Raw genomic sequence first — 23312 nt, 5'->3', positions numbered from 1 at the left:
AAGTTAGCACAAAAATTTGTCGTAAAATTTGAACAAACTTGCTCAAAAATCAATGTCCAGAGATTGGTATTAAATCTAATTTCCTAAAAATGTGGACAATTTATGCAGAAAATTTGAAAGTTTTGAGCTAAAAATGTAAAAGATGCGAAATAAATTGTACTACATTTTGCATACATACCAAAAATTGCGACAACTTGAAAAAAATGCTCAAAAATTAAAAAAAAATTGCTGGAGCCAAAGTTTGCATTGAATATATTTTAAAGTAGTTGTTAGAACTGTTCTAAAATTAGTATAAAATTCGTTAGTTAGTTATGGAATTTGAGTTTTCTTTAGAATCCGACACAAATTTAGTGTCGCGTTGACACGATCTCCAAAAGAACGTGTTTCTGAGCAAACTCCTAGTTTTGCATGATTTCCCGCAAGAAAAGCAGTTATGATTAAAGCTGATGAGAACTAATGAGATCAAAATTTGGTTTGGCTTAACAAGCCAACGCAATATGAACTGTGCTATATTTCTCATTAGTGGGGAAAAATTACTTAAAAACTAACTATTTTTTCTCCACTAAGGATTGTTTAAAATCATCTTTGCACTGATAGAATATATTCGTAAATCGCTACGAATTAGTTTCGTACTGACAATTTTCATAAAATACACGAATTTTTCGTACATATGATGAATCATTCGTAGTTCCATCGAAACACTTATTTTTTATTGCGTGAAATCCACGAAACGACTTTCGTTGGCTTATTACAAAACGGCTTCATTAGGCAAACGAATTGTTCACTGTTATTTACGAAAGACTTAATAATATTTACGAGCACCATTCGTCAAACAGTCAACGTCAAAAGAGCTTCAATAGAGGTAGAATATGGAGTTCTTGTTGCTATACGTCGCAGGATCTCACCGGATGGAACAACACACACTGAATCAGCCCCTTGCTTTTCGGAAATGGCAACTGTGGCCGTCGTTTGGACAACTGATGAATCAACACTGAGCGATTGGCAGGTTCCAGCATGACAGCGGCGATTTAATCTCCCGCCCGTGCCCCGTAACCTGTTTAATGTTCTTGAAATGATTGATAATAATACGGACGGATTTCCGTTCATCTTCTGTAACCAGGGATGCCAACGGTACCGATAAACTACATTTTTTTCGATATATTTACATTTGCACAAGCCGTACAGCCCGCTACAGCGACGCATCACTACAGCTCTTGCCAGAACAGTAGCCAAATCGAGTACATTTTCCCGTACAGCAGTAGAATACATTTTTGTTTTGCTGCTGTACTTCGACTGCTCGGTGAGAGTGTGGCGTAGTAAAGTTTGTTCTCTCGCTTTGTACATTTTTCTCTGCATAGTCAAAGGGAGAGTCCCGCACACGAAAGCGTTGATGCCGGCCATGGCGTAAATGAGCCGCATTCATTGTAGTCATTTTTGAATAAAAATATTAAAAAGATTGAAAATATTAAAAAATGTAAAATAAGGAAAGAGAAGCTGTACCGCTCGCGTCTGGTGGCTGTACTGGGGACAGTAGTTTTCTCTCATGTTACTGCTTTACACACAGGCAGCCGTACAGCGCTGGGCGTCCTGCACTAGCGAATGACAGCAGCATCGAGAGAGAAATGAGAATGTAGGCAGAAAAATTACAGCCGTGGAAAAGGTAGGCATTTTGCATCCTTGTCTGTAACTTCCATCCACTGGACGGCAGTGGCGATACGTTAATTTTCAACTTTGGATTTTGGTGACTCCGCCAGCAAATTCTGTTTTTCGATTGATTGAATTGTCGCCAACATTAGGATTGATCAACAGCAGTTGCTTTCCCCCAGAGAGGAAAGAGTTAGAGGCCACTGCCACTAACTGTTCGGACAATAGATATTACATTAGATATAATTAGATATTACAACAAACAGTAACCCGAGTTTATTTACCACGAATACACAAATACAGATCCAAGCACCGTAAGAACCGTTCCCGACTGTATTTGCCGAATTCGGGAATTTCACGGAGCAAATTGTACTTTTGGGGGATATAATGCAATTTTCTTTTCCACGGTTCTTCCCCGTGACAGTTCCATTCGGCCAGCTCTCGTTCGTTAAATAAATATTCCAGTTGTGGATTGTAGGACTCAGCACGTCCCGGTAGCGGTCTCTTAAGAGCGACAACATGATCATGAACGCGACGCATTTCTTCCTTGATCGGTGTACCAAACCATGTAGAACTTGGGGCCTTTGTTCAAAGCGGCTTACTTTTCTATTTCGGCACGTGTTTTAATCCAACCCATCTTGAGTGCATGAGCAAGGCCAAGGATTTTAAGCTTCTCCGATTTACTTGGTAAAAATGAACGCTTTTGATCCATAATATTACGAATGGGCATCTTTTCTACTTCTGATGTGAACCACTCAATCCAGGGCTGCAAAGACTAATATTAGAAAATTAAATGTTTCCCTACTGGCTGTGGTCCACTAGGAGGTTGATAACTCTATCATCTTTCTCCGGACAAAACCAGCCTAGAAGCCGCGTGGCATCCGGCGGGTTGAAGTATGTCAGTTATGGAAATAACTGTCAAATTCATTCCCAAAGGTGGCCGCGTCACTTATGAGGAGGCAAAGAGCTTTAGACCGATCAGTCTGACCTCCTTCCTTCTCAAATCAGTGGAACGTTTAATCGACCACTACATTCGGGATGGTAGCTTGGGCGAGCACCCGCTGCATGCAATGCAACATGGATATCAGCGGGGGAAGTCTACTACCACCCTGTTACACAATGTTGTCTACAACATTGAAAAAGCTTTTTCACAAAAGCAATCAAGTTTAGGAGTTTTTCTCGATAATGAAGGTGCTTTTGACAACGTGTCTTTCGAATCCATTTTGGAAGCAGCACGAGATCATGGAGTACCTTCATATATCACGAACTGGATACACACAATGCTTAGCAACCGACATCTGTGCTCATCGTTAAGACAAGTAGAGATGAGGAAACTGAGTGTCTGTGGATGTCCTCAAGGTGGTGTGCTTTCACCACTTCTATGGAACCTTGTCGCCGATAGCTTGTTGAGAAAACTAAATGAGCTTGGGTTTCCGACGTATGGTTTCGCCGATGATTATCATATAATGATCACCGGTATTTGCATTAACACACTTTTTGATTTGATGCAACAAGCCTTATGTGTTGTTGAGCGGTGGTGTCTTCATGTTGGACTATCAGTTAATCCAAATAAAACCTCAATGGTGCTTTTCACGCAGCGAAGAAGTACAACCGGAGCTCGTCCATTGCAGTTTTTTGACTCTGAAATTATTGTCGAAGATCCAGTTAAGTACGTTGGGGTAATTCTCGACTCAAAACTTAATTGGACAGCTCACATCGATTTCAGGATCAAGAAAGCTTGCATGGCCTTTGGCCAATGTAGACGGGCTTTCGGCAAATCCTGGGGACTCAAACCCAAGTACATTCAGTGGATCTACACAACAATTGTTAGACCAATACTGCCATACGGGTGCCTTGTTTAGTGGCAGAAGGGAGGAGTCACGACAATCCAATCAAAGTTAAACCATCTTCAGAGGATGGTCTTGATGGCGATGACTGGTGCGTTCTCAACAACACCTACTACTGCTCTCGAGGCACTCTTGAACATAAAACCACTACATGTGTTTCTGAAACAAGAAGCACTTTCTTGTGCATACCGTCTTAAGGTTACTGGGCTCTGGAACAGTAACCCAATAGATCGTGTAACTAGCCACACAAGACTGTGGCCCCAAATGGTTACTTGGGATGAATATACACTTGCTCCCAGTGACCTTTCACTCACATGTAGTTTTCCTACTAAAACTTTCAATGTGAGAATTCCTCTTCGTGAGGAATGGCTGTCTGGCTGGATGGAGCGACAACTTGAAGAATACGTAGTTTGTTATACGGACGGTTCTTTGTTGGAGGCCCGAGCCGGTGCTGGTGTCTATTGTCATGAGATGAGATTAAACCAATCTCATTCGCTTGGTAGATACTGTACCGTATTCCTAGCAGAAATCTTTGCGATTCTGTGTGGCGTACAATCCGCACTTCAACAGGGAATTTGCGGTAAAAGAAACTATTTTTGCTCTGACAGTCAGGCTGCCCTGAAAGCACTTAGTTCGGCAGATTCGAGATCGAAATTAGTAATCGCATGTCGAACTCAAATCGAAGAACTTAGCATTTCAAATGCTATCTACCTTCTATGGGTACCCGGTCATTCCGGCATTACTGGAAATGAATGGGCGGACGAATTGGCTAGAGCTGGCGCTGCGACTGATTTCGTTGGTCCAGAACCAGTTCTACCACTGTCAATAAGTTGGATAAAGCACAAGATTCGCTCTTGGGCTGCATTCGAACATGCCAACCATTGGCGTAGCTTGCAAACTTGCGTTCAAACAAAGGCTTTTCTGCCGGATGTGAGTCCGAAAATGTCAAGAAATTCGTTGCATTTTTCCAAGCACAACTGCAGTATTCTGGTCAGGGCACTGACTGGACATTGCAAACTCAATTATCACATGGCTATTATTCAGCGCGCTGAGTATTATTCATGTGATCTTTGTGAATCCGATTACGGAACATCATATCATTTGATATACAATTGCCCTGTATTAATGCAATTGCGCATCCGGATTTTTGGTTCTCCATACATAGATGAACCTATGTACAGAGAGCTGAAATTAAAGGATATGCTTTTGTTCCTAACCCAGTGTGGTAAAGAGCTATAGTTTTTTAGCCGTATTTGAATGACAATATCTCTTCGGGGGTGTTGTCGTTCTGTTATCTCAATATCCTCTCGAGGGTGTTGATATATCCGATCACTGTTTGAGTAGAGGTTCTAAATCCCTCCGGGGGTTGGAAGTTTTATTCCTGCTGTTGTAGCACCTGCAGATCGTTCAGCATCACTCCGGGGGTGCAGAATGCTCTGTTTTAATTGTTATGTGTCGTTGTTTTCCTTACCCCTAACCTTACCACTTCCCCAATCCTTCCCATCAGGAAAATGATGAAAAGACGATTCTTGGCAAGGCACAAATCTCCGATCAACATGGGGAACGTGCCATTTGAGCCAGACGCTACTGATTCCATTCGGCCAGCTCTCGTTCGTTAAATAAATATTCCAGTTGTGGATTGTAGGACTCAGCACGTCCCGGTAGCGGTCTCTTAAGAGCGACAACATGATCATGAATGCGACGCATTTCTTCCTTGATCGGTGTACCAAACCATGTAGAACTTGGGGCCTTTGTTCAAAGCGGCTTACTTTTCTATTTCGGCACGTGTTTTAATCCAACCCATCTTGAGTGCATGAGCAAGGCCAAGGATTTTAAGCTTCTCCGATTTACTTGGTAAAAATGAACGCTTTTGATCCATAATATTACGAATGGGCATCTTTTCTACTTCTGATGTGAACCACTCAATCCAGGGCTGCAAAGAATAATATTAGAAAATTCACAAATGAGCGATAATTTGAAAATTAACCTGATAATTGTCGTACTGATCATCCGCATTTCTCCCAGCCATAATACGATTCATGAGCCGAACGTCTTCGTCACTCAGCACAATATTTTGACCAGTTTGTGGATTCTTAACTGTTCGCCAAAAGTTGGGATCTTCCATCTTTTTCAGGAAATAATCGATGGCATCAGTTTCCGGCAGTTTGGTCAATTTGTTTGCATCTTAATCGTATCCAACGTGTTTATACTCATCGTACCAGTGCATCGGAATGTTTCCCACAGTGTTCCTTATATCCTTCTTGTCCTTCTTGTATCTCCAGCAGCATACTCGTCCTGGTTCTTGAAGTGCGATTTTTTTCTGGGAAGACACCTACCCCGTTGAAATCCGGATAAATTGGCTTAATTTGCTCGCCAGGTCACTTTACTTTCAACCTATGTGCAGCGCATCTTACCTCGTCCGATTTATAAAAATCGCTGGCACTTTCCTGGCCTGCGAATTCCGTTTTCTTTAGACTCGATTTGGGACCGTTCTCATTTTCCGTCTCCAATTCCAATTAGGTAAACGCCTTCCGTTTCCCCGCAAACCAAAAGTTACTGAACGCGCGTACAAACGACTATCAAAAATACCACGCGATTTCCTGAACCTCTTTCGCTGCCAGTTGATCCAGAATCCGGAGCGATACGGATTCAGTTGAGCCATCGCGAACTGCTCGTTGGTTTGTATGAAGATGTTTGAGTTTTTCTCTACCACAGCAACGTCAAAATAATATGATATTAAATACGACAACTTTTCTAAGATGAACGAATGAATTCATGCGACCAACGAAATCGTTCGTAATATACACAACCGTTTATTAAAATAAACGAAACATTTCGTTTCATTCACTAAAAATAATGTCGTAATCAACGATTACATTCGTGCAATGTAAACTTCTTCGTACCATAATAAAATCGATTTGGCCACATCGATTTTTTTAATTAAAAAAAATCGATGTTGTCAAATATCGATCCCAAAAGATCGACTGAAAACAATAAGAGGCTAATAAATACGAAAACTTTTCTAAGGTAAACGAAATTAATTCGTGCGACCAACGAAATCGTTCATCATATACATAAACATTTATTGAAATAAACGAATCACTTCATTTCATTCACGAAACATAATGTCGTTATCAACGATACCATTCGTGCAATGAAAACTAAATAGGTAAAATTTACGAAAACATTCGTTCATTAAGCTGCCATTTCTTCGCACCACAATAAAATCGATTTGGCCACATCGATTTTTTTAACATAAAAAAATCGATGTTGTCAAACATCGATCCCATAACATCGACTAAAACAATAAGAGGCTAATAAATACGAAAACTTTGCCAAGATAAACGAAATGAGTTCGTGCGACCAACGAAATCGTTCGTAATATACACAAACGTTTATTAAAATAAACAAAACATTTCGTTTCATTCACGAAAAATAATGTCGTTATCAACGATAACATTCGTGCAGTGTACATTAAATGTTTAAAATTTACGAAAGCTTCCGTTCACCAAGCGGCCATTCTTGTTCATGAAATGAACGAGACCTACTGTTTACAATGCACGAAAATACTTCGTTGCAGAATAGAGTCAATCCGACGCTAGCTTAGTCCGTTGACTAAGTTAGTGTCGGATTCTGATGAGACGAAGTCGAAACGCAAATTCTATAACTAATTTAGTTGAAAAAATAGTTTTTACCTAAACTTTGCTCCACTACGAAGAAAAATGGCATAAAATAATTCATTCTAAAATTGACGTTAAAACTAGTTTGAACTAAAATATGTAACATTTCCAAAATTTGCACTTAATTTGTGAATTTTGCCTTAGATGTTGTGGTGAAATTTGTAATAAGTTTTGAAACAAAAATTCAAATTGTTAAATAGATCCTATAAATTCAAAAAAATTCTAGAATTTGTTGAACAGTTTATAAAACTTGTGCACATTAAAAACATTAAAAGACTTATAGTTGTAAAGTTTGTGCTAAATGCTTGTGTGAATAATACTAAAATTTCACAGATATTACAAACTTTACGTACTTTATTATATTTTTTACCAACACACAAATTTTGTGATATATTGTTGTGTAAATTACATCAATTTAATACAAAATTAACTATGAATTAAAATTAATGTAATTTATGGACAGCTAGGGCCGAGGGGGGTGGCTAGCGGGATTCACACATCCTTGACCTGACGGACAAAGCTGTGGTGCTTTGAACATAGGCAGCGCAGGTCCAAGGCCATCATTGAAATGATAACTTCTGAAATTTATTTTCCCCGGTTGCCAGACAAATACCTATAATTATTTCGGTAGTGGTGGTGTGTGCGTGGAAGGTGTGATTTTTAACGTTCGGTTCCAGAGGTGCATATCTGTCCGGGTTGACGTGGGTGTTCACTAATTCCACAGAGAACAGTCATCCATGATCGAACAATTATATTAATAAAACATGTGCAAACATTTGAATGAATATACGTTAAAACACTAGCGCCGCCACACTAGCTTATCCCAACTACCAGTCTAACCCGTTCCGGAACCGGTTCAGAATCCTGAATGGAGTCAGTATGGATTCCAGCTCAAGGAAACAACCGATTTCGATTCAATTGTTCGATCCATTTTGGCAGGAATACATGCTGCATCCACTCAGAGTTCCGAATCGGTTCCGGAATGGTTTAACTTGGTAGAGGTATAATAATGTAGGCCATTTTGAATTGTCTATGTGTGTCGCTGTCGATTCAGTCGAACTCAGCCACCAAACAAAATGACGTCAGTAGCGCACCTGGTGAACTACACAACTTCAAAGCTGGAGGTGGACGTCTGATCTCTGTGCTAATTCCGTAGTAGTGTGATCGCGAAGGGCTCGAGTGATTGTATGTTAACGTGTTTGTCGCTTGTGCTAGCGTGTATGTAGCTTATGCGCGTGTATTTTTCAACGATCGCGTGCGGACTATGAATCTGATGCTTAATCATTAGTGTATGATAGAGATGTGAGAAGTGACTTCGTTTCCTTATATCACTAGAGTTCTCGGTCATGTCGCAATGGAACGTGTTGTCTAGTGAATATTAGCGTCATGTTTGATTGGTACAGTTGAACGCATCAGTCTAGGCTACTATAAATGAGGGTAGAAATTTCCGGACGGGATTGATGCATGATCGCGAGAGCGGTAGGTTAATGCTTGAGACCGCGCTTGTAAATTTATAGCTGCTACGATGTTAGCTTCAGAAATCAGGAATCAGTAACGTCTGGCTCAAATGGCACGTTTCTCATGTTGATCGGAGATTTGTGCCTTGCCATGATCTGCTTTTCATCATTTTCCTGATGGGAAGGATTAGGGAAGTGGTAAGGTTAGGGGAAAAGAAAATAACGACACAGAATAATTAAAACAGAGCATTATGCACCCCCGGACGGATAGGGGAGACTGAGGAGACTTGATCCCCGGGGAGACTTGATCCCATCATTGTAACTCAAAGGCGGATCAGAATACATTAATCGAATATACTATAAAGTTGCGTAGTTTTATCTAAACATAAATTTCATTAACACAGAAAAAAGAAATTGGACTTTTGTGTAACCGAATTTTTACCGATTTAAAAAAAAGTCTCAGAAGAACTGAAGAAGATTCATTTTTCAAATTTTCAAACTTTTATAAAATTGATAAAATCACCCATTACATACTCTACTTTTGCATACAGAATTACAGGAGAATGTCAATAACGAATCGAAATTCCCCAGCCTTTTCATTTATCGCCTCCAGTTTCTGTTTCAGCTAGACACGGCTTTTTTCGTTATCCGGAGAAAACCAAACGATGCCGTATCTAAGCCCGAGCCCACTGAAACTAGGGATAAAAGAATCTGTAGGGATAGAGAAAAGGCAACTATGAAGATCTCTCAAGAGATCATTTTTTAGCGCGACAGAAAAGTGTCCTTTTTCTAAACTTACTTGTACTCGATCAGAACGGGTGCGAGATGGCTCCGTTCCACGCGCACAAGCATTGTTCGACAAGGCATTCTTGCGGTTGCGTTTCTTTCGTTGATTTTTATCATGTAGTTTGTAAAATTAGAACCAAAGTTTATAACAAATAAATTTTAGCATAAACTTTGGTTCTAATTTTACATTTTCAAATATTGGTACTAAAACTTATAATTTTTTTACAAAGATAAGAACAGTTTATGCCAAAATGTTGTAGGCTTTGTTTTGATATTTATAGTTGGAATGTACTATTTTAGAAGTAATTAGTATTAAAATTTGTTTAAGGAGGGATAAAGGTTTCAACAAAAAAATCACCTTTTTGCGAATTTTTTAGAACTTTTGGTAAAGCGAATTGACCAAAACTTTTGTGTGTTGTAGTGTATCATTTCGATAACATTCTGTAATTTTTACGTGCAAAAATACCGACAAGCGACTCGGTGATGAAGCTTTTTCTAGAACGTCTTTGAAGAAACACAATTTGCGGTGTTAGCTGCCATTCAAAAACTACATAACCGATTTATTTCAAATTTTGCATGCACATTCTATGTTAGTAATACCTAACCCCTACGTTGAGTATTTGCAAAACAAATTATTAATTGCTATCTTTCACGAAAAATTTTGCCATTTTATGAGCAAAAAAACCCCTTAATCGAAAAAATTTCTCAAAAACTCAACGTGTATTTTTACATAGAATGTGTATACAAAATTTGAAATAAATCGGTTAAGTAGTTTGAGAATGGTAGGTATTACCGCAAATCATGTTTTTCCAGAGACGTTCTACAAAAAGTTTCATCACCGAGTCGCTTGTGGATATTTTTGCATAAAAAAACAGAATGTTATTTAAATGATACATTAAAACACACAAGAGCTTTGGTCAATTCGCTTTACCCAAAGCTCTACAAAAGTTCGCAAAAAAGTGATTTTTTACTTTCCCATCCCCTTTTTCCATCCCCGAGAAGCCGTTTTGTCTGTTATACTGAATTCGGATACTTCGGACGGGGCTTCCGGAACCATATGACGTATGCTTTGAATAAGATTTATACGGAGGAAGAAGTTTGGTTAGCATTAAAGGAGCAATTCGAGTTGGCGGATGATCATCCGTATAAAAAGGGAAAAACCGGTTGCTTCAATTATGGGTATAAGGTGCAAGATTAGAGAAAGTCATTACAGTTCCCGAGGCAAAGGACCCAACCACTATGATACGGCACAGCAACGGCTGTGGCAGTTGGTGTCGGAATCGATGAACAATGCAACTATCATGTCGGAGTCATACCAAATCCCATCCAGGAATAGAAACTGGGCAACAAATAAAGCCATATGCTCGGTAGGAGGGTGAGGGGAGATTCCCTAGGTAGGCTTCGTAAGCAAACGGAGTCTTCATCTCTGGCTGTTACGTCTATAGAGCTGTTCATGCTACATAAGCTCAGAGAAAAGATAACTGATTGAAGACCAGTCGTCAACGTGGTGAACGGCGATCTATGAAAGGTCGTGTTAATCGAAGCACTTAAATGTAAGTGAATCTTCTTGGACTTGAGTGCGGACGAGTTGACGGCAGCACTAACAAGAGCGTGCGATGATCATAGTGAGGATCGAGAAACCAGGCAATGGTAGCCGCCCAGCATACTAGTGGAACGACGATCGCTGATCTACGTGTGAGTTGCCTCCTAGCTAGGAGAGGAAGTCAGAGGGCTCGCAATGACACCGAATGAGAGGAATGTTCAAAACTATGCTGCAGAAATGCATCGACGAAGGTGGCTTTCCCGCTAACTTGAATCGACAGAAGCTGGTGTTGCTGCCGAAAACGGCATCCTTCGGCGTATAGGCCAGTATGTCTGTTGGATACGGTCGCAAAAATGTTAAAGAGAATAATCCTGAACAGGCTAATCAAGTACACGGAGAGGGAGAACGGCACGGGAAAAACAGAGAAAAAGAAAAAAAGGTTTAATGCGGTGGCACTTTAGATTTGAAGTATTCTTCTAGCTGGGACGCAATCTTCCATTCTCTGAACATCACGATGCTTTCTGAACACCTTTGCAAGATATTGAAGAGCTACTGCCAGAACTGAACGCTGATCTACGAGAGACACACAAGAGAGAGAAAAGAAGGACAATTACGACTGGTTTTCCTCAGGGCTCAATCGTCGACTCAACCCGCTGTGGAGCGCGATGTACGATGGAGTATTGCAGTTGAAGCTTCCCAGAGGCGTGACGATTGTCGATTTCACCGGTGACGTGGTGCTCCAAGTACTCAGGAAATCACTAGAAGAGGTGGAGGACCTCATCACGGAGGCGATAGATTCGGTGGACAGAGACTGGATGCAAGAGAAGAAACTGGCGATAGCCCATCATAAAATAGAGGTGAAGTTGATTAAATTTCTATCGGCGAGCTGCGACATAAAATTCAACTTGTCAACATTTAAAAAAGCGTCATTATGGCGTAACGTTGCTGCTTCATTTAATTTTACGTCTTGTGAAATGGGAAACAAACGTAAAAATAGTCGTTTGCTACATGATTATTTCTTAGGCATTAGACGCTTAATAGAAGCCCGAAACACTTTAAAATCATAGAACGGGTAACAACGGTTAAAATTTCTCCAGGTGCTCTTGCTTATTGAACCCATAATTTGTTCTTGCGAAGGGACTTAATGAGAAAACAGCTGGTCCTGATAGTTCTGCGTGTGATGTTAATGTTTTTCGTTGGCTAATGAGACTGGGACAGTCTGCATTGTCCAAAAGCAAGTCGAATACGAACATTACTTTTGGAATGCTCCAAACCAATTAGGTTGCGGCGGTACTCGTTACTGGTAAGATTTATTGAATATCTCCAGGGCAGATGATGAACGGCAAAAACGAGCTGGCTGAAAGTTGATTCTATACGCTGCACCGCGTTATGATGAAAAGATGCTGAAGTGAAGAGCGAACCAGTGCGACATATAATGCAATTAATCAAGGATTTTTCATTTTTTAATTGTTTGGTCATTCGAAACATGAAATCAAGCTACTTGAATGCCTTTGAAACGATATATAAAATGTAATAATAGAAGTACAATTCGCAATTAGGCATGATCCCATGCTGCTTCCTTGCGGCGAGTAATGGGATGTGATTGGGTTCCGTTTACAGTAGAAGATAATTATGGGGCGGTCAAATGCTTTCAACTTTATTTGGTTAACGGGAGGGTACTGATTAATTCGGCAAAACAACATTTTATTTAAAAATGTATTGTGGCGATACAAACAGTTAATTTATTGCTACAATTTGCATACCATAATGTCACAATTAAACAATAGTTTCTCACAATTTCATTGCAATCTATTGAAAATTGAACGAGGGATTTTTCGTGGCGCTTTGAAGCCAATAGTTCAACTCTTGCTAAAAACCAATGGTTAACATGTCATTGTAAAAGTAATAATACTAAAAAGTTTATTGTACCTTGGCAATGATGTTAATAAGAATTGTGCAAGATTTCAAAACCTTTGGTTTATGAGATTTTGAGTTATTATGTACACCGCATTTTTTCGAGGTGTCTTTCGAGGATTCTCTGTCAATTACTCAATTTTGAGTATTTTTCAATGCAAATTTAGGAAAGTGTTGGTCAAATGTCGAATCATTGAATAGAAATAAACAGAATAGTCTATCACTTTCCGTTTTGCCGAACAAAATTTTTGGAAGCGAAATTTTTCACCAAAAATACCTAAATTTTATAAACGTTGGAGCAAAAATGTGGAGTATTTAATATCATCGGAGATCCCAAACTGATATATACTCAAATGCACCTGTCATAATGAATTTAATGCTTACAAAAGAATGTTATACCATTAATTCCAAACTTTTTCGAAAAAAAATATTGTTGAATTTTATATGAAAAAGCGAAAAAAAAAATGAAAAAGTGAGCCAAGGTACAACCGACCGCAAACACCCTCGTGTGATGACAACGTACAAGACATCGAGCAAACATCACACCAGTTACTGACAGTCGGTGGGACTTAAAGTACATACTCTAATGCAACATTTGCAATTAAAAACATAAATCGAGTTCATAGCAGATTGCGATAAAAGAAGAGAGAATTTTAGGAAAGAGTTTTCTTGGAAGCTGATAGAAATAAATAGTGGAACAGAAGAAAATACATTTGAAGCAAAACAAACATATTTAACCCTAGAACGTTGCACTGCGGTAAAATATACCCCACGCCATGTTTTGGAGCCGTGTGTAGATGAGAATTCGGTATTTACTGACCTGTGACCCTAATCATAATTCAATTTAGAGTTCCTAGTAAGAGTAAGAAAAGGTGGTATAGCCAGTTTGCTTATAGCCTTCGTTGAAGCAGGTGTCAAAGTTGGCGTGGGGTAAATTTGTACCCCAGTGTACGGTTGCCATTAGTGTTTCGTCAGGTTTCGTGCTATCAGTGGAAATGTGATTCGTGACAATACCAGTTTAAATACTGGCTGTTTTTCTGCGTAAGTAACAATTAGTATTATATATTCGTTTTTAATCGTTTATTCAGTTAATTTAATTTTGAAGTAGAAAAAAATCGTTTTTGCTGATTTTTATTGTTTTATTGTTTGTTTTCAATAGCTTTTCAAAATAATGACTCGCAAGTATAATTTGCGCACAGTAACTGCTGCAACAGTAACGTTGCTTGTTACAATTGTATTACTGATTAGAAATTTTTTTTTTTTCATTTCAATTTTCACCCCATTTAGTGGCATTTTCCAAAACCGGATGTTTAAACATTCACTCTTCCAAATAATTACACTTTTTCAAAAATTTCGAAATTTCATTTTATAGCGTTTCTAGACCATTCTTTCAGCTTTTAGAATCATTTGATTTTTTTTTTAAATCGGTTGAACATTCGCAGTGTTATTGTGAAAAAAGTCAAAACCACGATTTTTTCGATTTTTTTTGTTCAAACCAATTTATGTATCATTGATTCAATGAATTTCGTATTTTTTCTTACACAGCTGTTTTCGCAATTAAAAAACGAAGAAAATGATGTATTATACATTTCCTTTGTTTGCATTTCCTCTGCGAAAAGTGCGATCAACCGCGTGGGGTACATTTGTACCCCAGTGCAACGTTCTAGGGTTGAAAAAGGTGATAAATATTGTAGGTTTGGAAGGTGTAAACAAAAGATGATCTGAAATAGAATAGAAGGGAAAAACTCTAAGTAGATGTAAAGTACATTTGAAAATCCGAAGATGAAAATTAATCAAATTAAATAAAAAATAGTCCAAAAAGAGCTGCTTCAAGATATTGTTTTTGCATTTAGGCACATCCAAACAGTGAGCTTACCATATCCATAAGATGCTAGAGTGCCACGGATCAAAACTTCTTACCTTTATTCTGCCTACCCTTGACATTAAATAACTTTGAAACGAATGAGTATTTTTACATACAGTTTTCAACAATATTATGTGGTTTTAACACTACAACATTTGTCGGTAACATCGTTTGCACGAAAAGTCACAGTGGAAAAAGTTATTTTAAAAAAAAACTAAATTCAATGACTTGTCAAAGAAAACGCTTTTTAACTCGATAACTTTGTTACCGTTTACGGGATCGCGGCTGCTTTCAGCCCCCGAGGATGGACGTTACAGTTCCTGGAGGGAACCTGCCTAAGCCATAACGCCTGGTACGGACGTTCAGAAGTGGGCATGGAAGGCCTCTTTTTGGTCCTCGGGTCCCAGGGTCGTATGTTGTTGTGGGATGGTTTTCGGGTCTGGTCGAAGGGTGTGGATCGAATTTATTTTTTTCTAGATTAATTGACTTACTTGTTCAGATTCCAAATTTGTTGGGGCGTGACGGATGGGCTAGGTAGGGCATGGTGGTGCACTGGCGGTGATCTCTGGTGATGGCAATAGGGCAGGTCATCCCTGGCGTCACTCTTTCTGCTGCGGTGGGCCCTCGAGCCACGCGGTCGTCCTTGGCGTTTATCGGGAGGAGCGATGATCAACACAAAGTCGATGAAACCTGCGACGACGACCTGCTATCTCTTTTACGGTTAGCCATATCAGCACTAGGTCTGATCAGGGCGAGACCGGCAAAATCGTCGCTGGTGCTACATTACTCCCTAAGAAGAAAATTGGTTACTGGTCCTTGATAATTAGCCGGCGACTTCAGCCAGGCCGGCGACCAGGGCTAAATAAGCTGGTGTCACCACTTATGAGTAACACAAATTACTTTGGTTAAAGTTCTAGATTTAGATGCACTCGCTACTCATAAATTATTTTGTAATCAAGCGGTTACAACCTCTAGTCCTACAAGTTCAAGTTTTTTCATTACGAGCGTTTCTAAAACTTTGTCGAAGACACCAAGTTTCTCTTCATACGAACAATTCCTCCAAAGACACCCTATGAATATATTCGATGGTTTCGCCTCTAGTGAATTAAGTTCCCGTTTACGGCATTTCCGAGCATTGCAGCGGTGGAATTTCTCTCAGTACTGATATCTGTATGCCAGTTATCTCCCAGCCAATTAAAATCTATCCTACTGTGAATTCCTCGGCGATGGGTTTTTTACGATACCAATGTTTGTTTTCGTCAGCCATTTAGCTCCCCGCTTCGTCCCGCTCTACTCGATCTAGTTCCCGGAGGTGAACCTAGCCTACTCAACGAGCCGACCAGTAGGTTGCCTGTCTAGTGATCCTTGGTGGTGTATAGCTTCCGGTTCACTGGCGCCCCAATGACCTGCTTCTGGCTGTTTGACGCTGTCTACTCGATCTTGTCCTTGGTGACGGATCTAGCCTACTCATGAGCTACCCGGGAGGGTGTCGAGCTCGGTCCGGCGATTTCGATGTAGCCTGGCATCCGGTGCTTCGTCGCGTACTACTCAACTGGTACCTGGCGATGGATCTAGTCTACTCCGGCGGAACCCGATTTATTGTTTCACGGCGGTTTTTTAGTTGACGATGCTGCTTTCTTAGTCCCTTCGCCACTATCTCTGCAGCTCGGAGAGTATACTTGTCACCACTCTGTTGACCGCAGCCCAAATATGCTTACCGCGGCACATCTCTTCGAGGATATTGTAGGCTGTCGCGCCGAGCATACCCCTTCGAAGCTAGGGCATTGTTCCGACGTCCCTTGCACTTTCACACACCCCGGGCAAAGGGGAGATGCGACTAATTTCTAAGGGCGTAGATAGCTGCTTGGACTTTCCAACGATTGGCAATGCCACTATACCAAGCTACACCGCCGTAAGCTACTATCATACCGTTCCTGCTCCCCGCGTCGCGCCATCGGGGTTCAACGCATACTGGAACGCACCGCAGTTAGCACTATGGAAGCCCTCGATCCCCCGCCACAGTCCAGCAATTACAGCCAGCGATCATCAGTCGTCCCGGTCATGGGTATGGGATGGGTGTAAAAGTCTTCCAACCCACCACAAATGGCAAGTATAACCTGATCCGAATACGTCAAGCACTGATGTATTCATCGCTTCCGATATTGCCTTTTGCTCCAACATCTTCTGACCATATGTCAACCATTTCTCTGGCCGACGATGTTCGTCGCATTCCGGGGCGCAACGCAGTTGATTCGGGATGTCTCGAAACCCCTACCATAGACGACCAAGCGTCCGTAAGCCATTCCAATACTGTTCGTGGGATTGAAGAAAGGATCTTCCAACACGCTCAAAACGGCAACATGGCTTTGCTCTCTGCTGAACCTGATCCGTCATCCAATAGCATCTAGGTTTACTACCAGAATGTTGGTGGCTTATATTTTCGTCAGGTGTTTGGTTCAACATTCGATGTCTACAGCTGTGACTGCAACGCCCTCAACAGTCACAGAACATCAGGTGGTGGGGTGCTTATCACCGTTCACCATGGTATATAAACCCGAGTGATCAACGATGGTGGGCGATCTCCGAGCAAGTACTAATATCAGTGAAACTTGCCGATCCCAATATGTTGCTGTGTGTCGTGTATTTTCCACCTGACAGAAATCGAGGTAACAGCCTGGTCGATGTACATTTTCCTCCGTTTCTTTCATCACCTCGATCGCTGACCTGCCTGATGATATTGTTATACTGGGCGACTTCAATTACCTGGCTTGACGTGGTGCCAGGCAAGTTATGGATTTCTAAGATTCTGCGATGGATATTGAAAAATCTGCGCTTATCAACAATGCCAGTTATATCTTGGACAACTACAGCAGCGCAACTCTTCGACAAATTAATAATGTCATCAACGAGAATGGATATACATTGGACTTCTGCTGTGTAAGTGTCAGGGACTACGCTCCGTACTGCTGCACTGCTCTGACTCCTTTAGTCCAGCATGTGCGTCATTATCCCCCGCTACATCCTGTACTCGCTGGTAACCCAGGAGTGAATTTTGAAGACGTCTCAAGCTCATTCGTCTACGATTTTAAAAACGCTGACTACTACAGCATCATAAGGACGCTGTTGGATATAAACTGGGATAAAAATCTTAACAATGAGGACACGAACGAAGCAGCGAAGACGTTTTCTAATATTGTTAACTACCCGATCGACCATCATGTGCTCAAACGAACAATCAGTACCAATCAAGACACCTGCATTACGAAACCACTACTTTCAACTCAACCACGAATACAACAGCGAAGCAGATGCGTCTTTTTAGACGCTAGCGAAACGAAATGAAATCTAATCCCAAGTAGTTTTGGAAATATGTGAACGAGCAGAGAAAAGTATCCGGTTCACCATTTTGTATGTCATTTAATGGAGTTGTAGACTACGACAATAAGTAAATTTGCCAACTGTTCTCCGACAAATTTTCAAGCGTTTTTTTTTTTTTTCGACGAGAGCCTTCTACCACGACAAGTCGCTGCCGCCGTCAACCTAACTCCTTCTCTAGGACGAACTATCAACCGAATTTGCGTCGACAATGCTGCCATTCTTGGAACAAATTCCAAGCTGAAATCATCTAGTTCTCCGGGTCCAGATAGCGTTTTCTCGATTTTTATCTAAAAGTGCATCAGCGGGCTCCTTGAACCACTTCGGCGAGTCTTCGAGATATCACTCACTACCGCAATATTCCCTTCCCGCACACTAACGATGCGACTAACGACGAGTTCAAAGAAGTGTCGATGCGACTAAAATCAAAGAAAGCCCACGGTCCGGATGGAATATCAAATGTGGTGCGATCCCCGCACATCATGTTCAAAATGTTACGGCAGAAGTATTTAGATGATGGAAGTTATCCCAAAATGTGGAAGCTATAGAAGTTGGTGTTGCTGCCAAAGTCAGGGAAGTCACCGGGCCATCTAGCCTCGTATAGGCCAATGCCACAGCGCTACCCAGAAGAATGAGCCTAATTCTGAAGTCAGATCCTGAATGAGCCAGTCAGAAGTCAATGCGAGTCGCAGCGGGCGTTCCTCAGGGCTCCATTTTTAGGTCCAACTCTTTGGAACGGGATGCACGATGGGGGTCTTAACACTGCGGCTGCCTGGGAAAGTGAAAATCGTGCGTTTCGCGGACGACGTGTCACTAACGATGATGAGTGAGACACTTGGAGAAGTGGAGGTGTCAGTGACGGAGACAATAGACGCGATCGATAGCTGTGTTAACGAGGTCAAGCTGTAAAGAGCTTACCACAAGACGGATGTGTTATTGGTTAGCAACTACAAAGCGGTTCAGCGGATACAGATCACCGTCGAAAGGCACGTGATTGCATCGAAGCGTGCACTGAAACAACCACGTTGAATACACCTGCGAAAAGTCGCTCTGTTATGTAGTGTTTCGTTATCGATAGTGCGATGTGGGGTTCTAACCTGGGCTGCGGCGCTGAAAACCAAACGGAACCTCGAAAAGCTGCACAGGGCGTTCCGGCTGGTGGTCGTACTATTGCGTACAGAAAAATATCTTCGGAACTTTTGCGGAGGATATCAAGTGCAACAATCAATGAAAGAAACGCGAGGAAGATGATGAAAATCGATTCGATAGTGACGTAGCAACAGGAATGGTACAATACGGAGAAAGGAAAGTGGACCTACCGGCTCATCCCAATCCTGTTGACGTGGGTCAATAGAAAGCACGGAGAAATGACCTTCCACCTGAAACAGCTCATGTCGGGCCACGGCTGCTTCAGGAAGTATCTTCATCGGTTCGGGTACGCAACCTCACCATTGTGCCCGGAGTGTGAGAACGTCGAGGAGACACTGGAGAATGTGGTCTTCGAATGTGCGAGGTTTGAAGCGACGTGCAGGAAGCTACATAAAACGGGAGGGCCAGGCATCAACCCGGATAATGTAGCCTACAGAATGACAAGCGATGTAAAGACGTGGAACGCAGTAAATAAAGTTACGGTGTAGATCATGACATCTTACAGCGGAAACGGCATGATGAACGTCCTGCAGCGGTTTCCTGAGAGTATTACCGCCAGGGAACTCCTCGCAGGTTCGCGGTTGACGTATTTTAGCCATGCAGCCATGGAACGGAGTTATACTTTGACTTAGGAATTCTCGGTTATGTCGTCTTCTATGAGATAGGAGCAGGAGTCCAGTGGATCAATTCTTGGGTGATATACTTCAACTCGCAAGATACTACGCGGTCTCTAGGCTGGTTTTATCCGGAGAAAAATAATGGAACTTACTAGTTAACCACAGTCGTAACATAGGGCAGAAGAAAGTAAGATTTTTTTAAGAAAGAGATTAAGACAAAAAAAACCCTTTCTTGCGATATTTGGCATGGTATTGCTCTGAATCAGTTATCTATCAATTTTCTACTAAAAGTAAGATTGCCTTGATATGATTTACATTCCCCGTCAAGTAGTTGCGTAATTATCGCTGTTAAACTCCTGACACTATCGACCTTTCCGGTTTTTTATATGGTACGAACAATTCTAAACCTATTTGTAGCAGAAAATGATGAACATATTTTCCCAGTGGACGTTAAGTACCGCTTGAACAAATTCAATTTAAACGCCGGCCGTCTTACAGTTCAATTTTAGCTTTGACACAACTAATAAAGAAAGGCATGAAGAGCTAGTGCTCAAGTCGCTCATAAAACCATCTAAAGTCGAAATCCAACATCTTGGTTCTACGGAGAAGATGAAACCGAACTTGATTTGCTCTACATGTTTCCTTATATGATAATAAAACTAAAACGGCAGCTACTCATGAAGCAAGAGCATTAAGCACCTTCCCTCACACCATTGCAAACCGCAATTTTCTCCTCATAAATCATTTCGCTTTTATTTGTTCTAACCGCGAGCGGTGTTCTAAGACTCGTTCCTGTCTTAATAAAGCCACCTAGGGGTGTGATGTGAAGTGTTCGGACGAGTGAAAAGCCCATCACTTTCAATGCAGTGAAATGAAATGCTCGTTAGAACAATAAAGACCGAAGTGGTGGTGGTGCAATTACCATATGCTATGTATGCTAATGTGCGACCAGGAGACGCACGTTATTAGTTATAACAATAAATAATGAGTTATGCCGCAATCTGGACCCCAGCTCTCGGTGACCTGTGGTAGCTGGTACCGTTAGGAGTCGATTTTAATCAGACAGAGCAGCTCTAATTGAAAAGCGAAGCGAACGATGCTAACTAATGCATAGGTAGGTAAGATGGGTATGAAAGGTTTGACTGGCTCGCATCCGCTGTGGCCGCTTATCTTGACCACCTCGACATTCGCAAACATCGGAGAAAGAACCACCAAAGCGCATGCTTTGGCGAGTTTTTTTATTATTACAATTAGCTGCCACGAAAACTGACTTCTGCATGGCAAATAAATGTTAATGAACCCATTTGAGGGTGCCTTTAATTTTAAAAGCGTCAAATTGCCGGTATTCAAAACACTTCCCACCGATGCGATGTGCCGCTGTTGCTGCTGGCTCACGAAACTGCACGGCGAAATTGCTCGGACTCACGAGAGATCCACGGTTGATATCTATTGGGATGTGCAGTTTTTTTTCTATCGGTAGGTTTCCGACGGGTTTTGGTTATTATGTCAATCGTTGATTAAACACTGCTCGATACAAAACCTTAACGGAGCCGTTGATCTTTTATATATGTAGGGTGATGAACCAATTCCTAACATGCACAAAGAAACGCTGAAATTTTCATCAAAACCGGAGCACATCAAAACGATCTCTCGAACAAAAAGGTGCCCACTTGGTAACAGTTGTACATTTCCAGTTTATTAGGATTCTAAATATTTGGATTGAATACCTATATGTAATAATATGTACATTCAATTCATTACAAATTACAATCCGACATGGGACCATTCATAAATTACGTAACGCAAAAATTGCCCAAAATTGACTCCCCCCTCCCCCCATGTAACAAATTGTCACAAATTTCTTTATCCCCCCCTCCCCTATTACGTAACAAATTCCTTGAAAAAATTTGTTTTCTTCGGTGAAAACATGTTACGTAACGATCTAGCTTACTCCCCCTCCCCCCTATGTCACAATATGTAACAACTTGTCGAACCCCCTCCCCCCCCCTAAAAGCGTTACGTAATTTATGAATGGTCCCTAAGTCGTAAAGTATAACACATAGAATTCACATTGCAAATACTTCATTCTATGCAAAATCACACTCACAAAAACGCGACACGAGTCGGAACACAACACTTATTTTCCTTACTAACTATAAAAAGGGTTAAAAAAAATTTAACTTTTGTCGACTAGTTTCACGCGTTCAGGTGTGCAACTTTCCGTAGTTTTTACGGGGTGCACGACGTTTGGCATAAATACGTTAGGCATAAGTACTTTAGGCATAATGGACGATTGGCATAATGTACGTTAGGCATAATGGACGACAGGCATAATTCACAAAAGCAAGAAAATTATTGCAAGGCCTTCGCTATTATAGAGATTTAAACCTACGAAGAAAGTATTCATTCATTAATGTACAGATTTGGTACAAGCACATTTCAAGCCTCTTAGATGTATTACCAATACAGTTGTATCCAAATATTTAAAAAAGCAAAATAATGAACAAACATTAAGTTTTGGCACCAATGGAAACTTGCAGTGTTATGTACAGCATCAGCATTAGGGTACGGATTTTATGTTTGTGACGAATGACGATACCTTTTTCGTTTCGATAACTCGTCACAGTACACGAAAAAACTCTCCCTCATAGCAGACAGTTTCCGTAGTTCTATTTTTGATGGCCTCGAGAATATAAACATTGACCTTAATAATTTGAGAGATAATCAAGAAGCAGCAATATTCGTATTTTTTTTTTATTCAATTCGTGTATTTGATAAGGCAGGTTTGCGTTAGCTTAGAGGTGCCAATTTTGTTTTGCTTTACATTTTCAATTACTTAAAACTAGGGGATTACATATTGATTTTTGAAATTAAACTAAGGCGCATTTACAGCTATACATATACACAAGGGGGTAATATAATTTTCGTAAGATTAGGGGAGTCATTTAGTTTTTATGGCAATATGGTTTGACATTTTTAGCAATGAGATTATTGGAGCAAATAATGTTTAACTAGGGGGGAAAATTTTTACGACTATCTTAAAAGTAGAAATAACTAGAGGGCGTGATTAAATTTTGTAAAGATTCGGGGACATTAATTAGAGTTATTTTGTGTGGTAGTAGAGTTGGGCATTTTCAACGAGATCATATAATATAATAGTTAAAACTAGAAAAGACAGGAAACACAGCTAAATGCTTCGTGAAGATATTTGGGGGGGGGGGGGGGGTAAGGGGTGTTACTTCTGTGTATAAAAGTCAGGGGAAGTAGGGTGGACAAAGATGGCAGGGGGGAACATTATTTCAGTGTCAGGCTCCGGGAGATCAACGGATGGATTACAGAATCAGGGTGGCCTTCATCAGGAAGAATCATGTACTGGGTGGTCGTTCTCAAGATGGCAGGGGTTTCTCCAGACGATTTCGTAGTGCGGCTCAGATGT

At 40.9% G+C, this 23312-nt stretch overlaps 1 pseudogene; it reads right to left on the bottom strand.

Moving 5' to 3' along the window:
• Nucleotides 1-1837: 1837 nt before the first annotated feature.
• Nucleotides 1838-19858, bottom strand: LOC131695294 (ribosome biogenesis protein BOP1 homolog; annotated as a pseudogene).
• Nucleotides 19859-23312: the final 3454 nt, after the last annotated feature.

Source organism: Topomyia yanbarensis, chromosome 1 (genome assembly GCF_030247195.1).
Source record: "Topomyia yanbarensis strain Yona2022 chromosome 1, ASM3024719v1, whole genome shotgun sequence".
Classification (NCBI taxonomy): Eukaryota; Metazoa; Arthropoda; class Insecta; order Diptera; family Culicidae; genus Topomyia; species Topomyia yanbarensis.
Note: the sequence above shows the minus strand (reverse complement) of the source record. Positions and strands in the feature narration are given on the sequence as shown.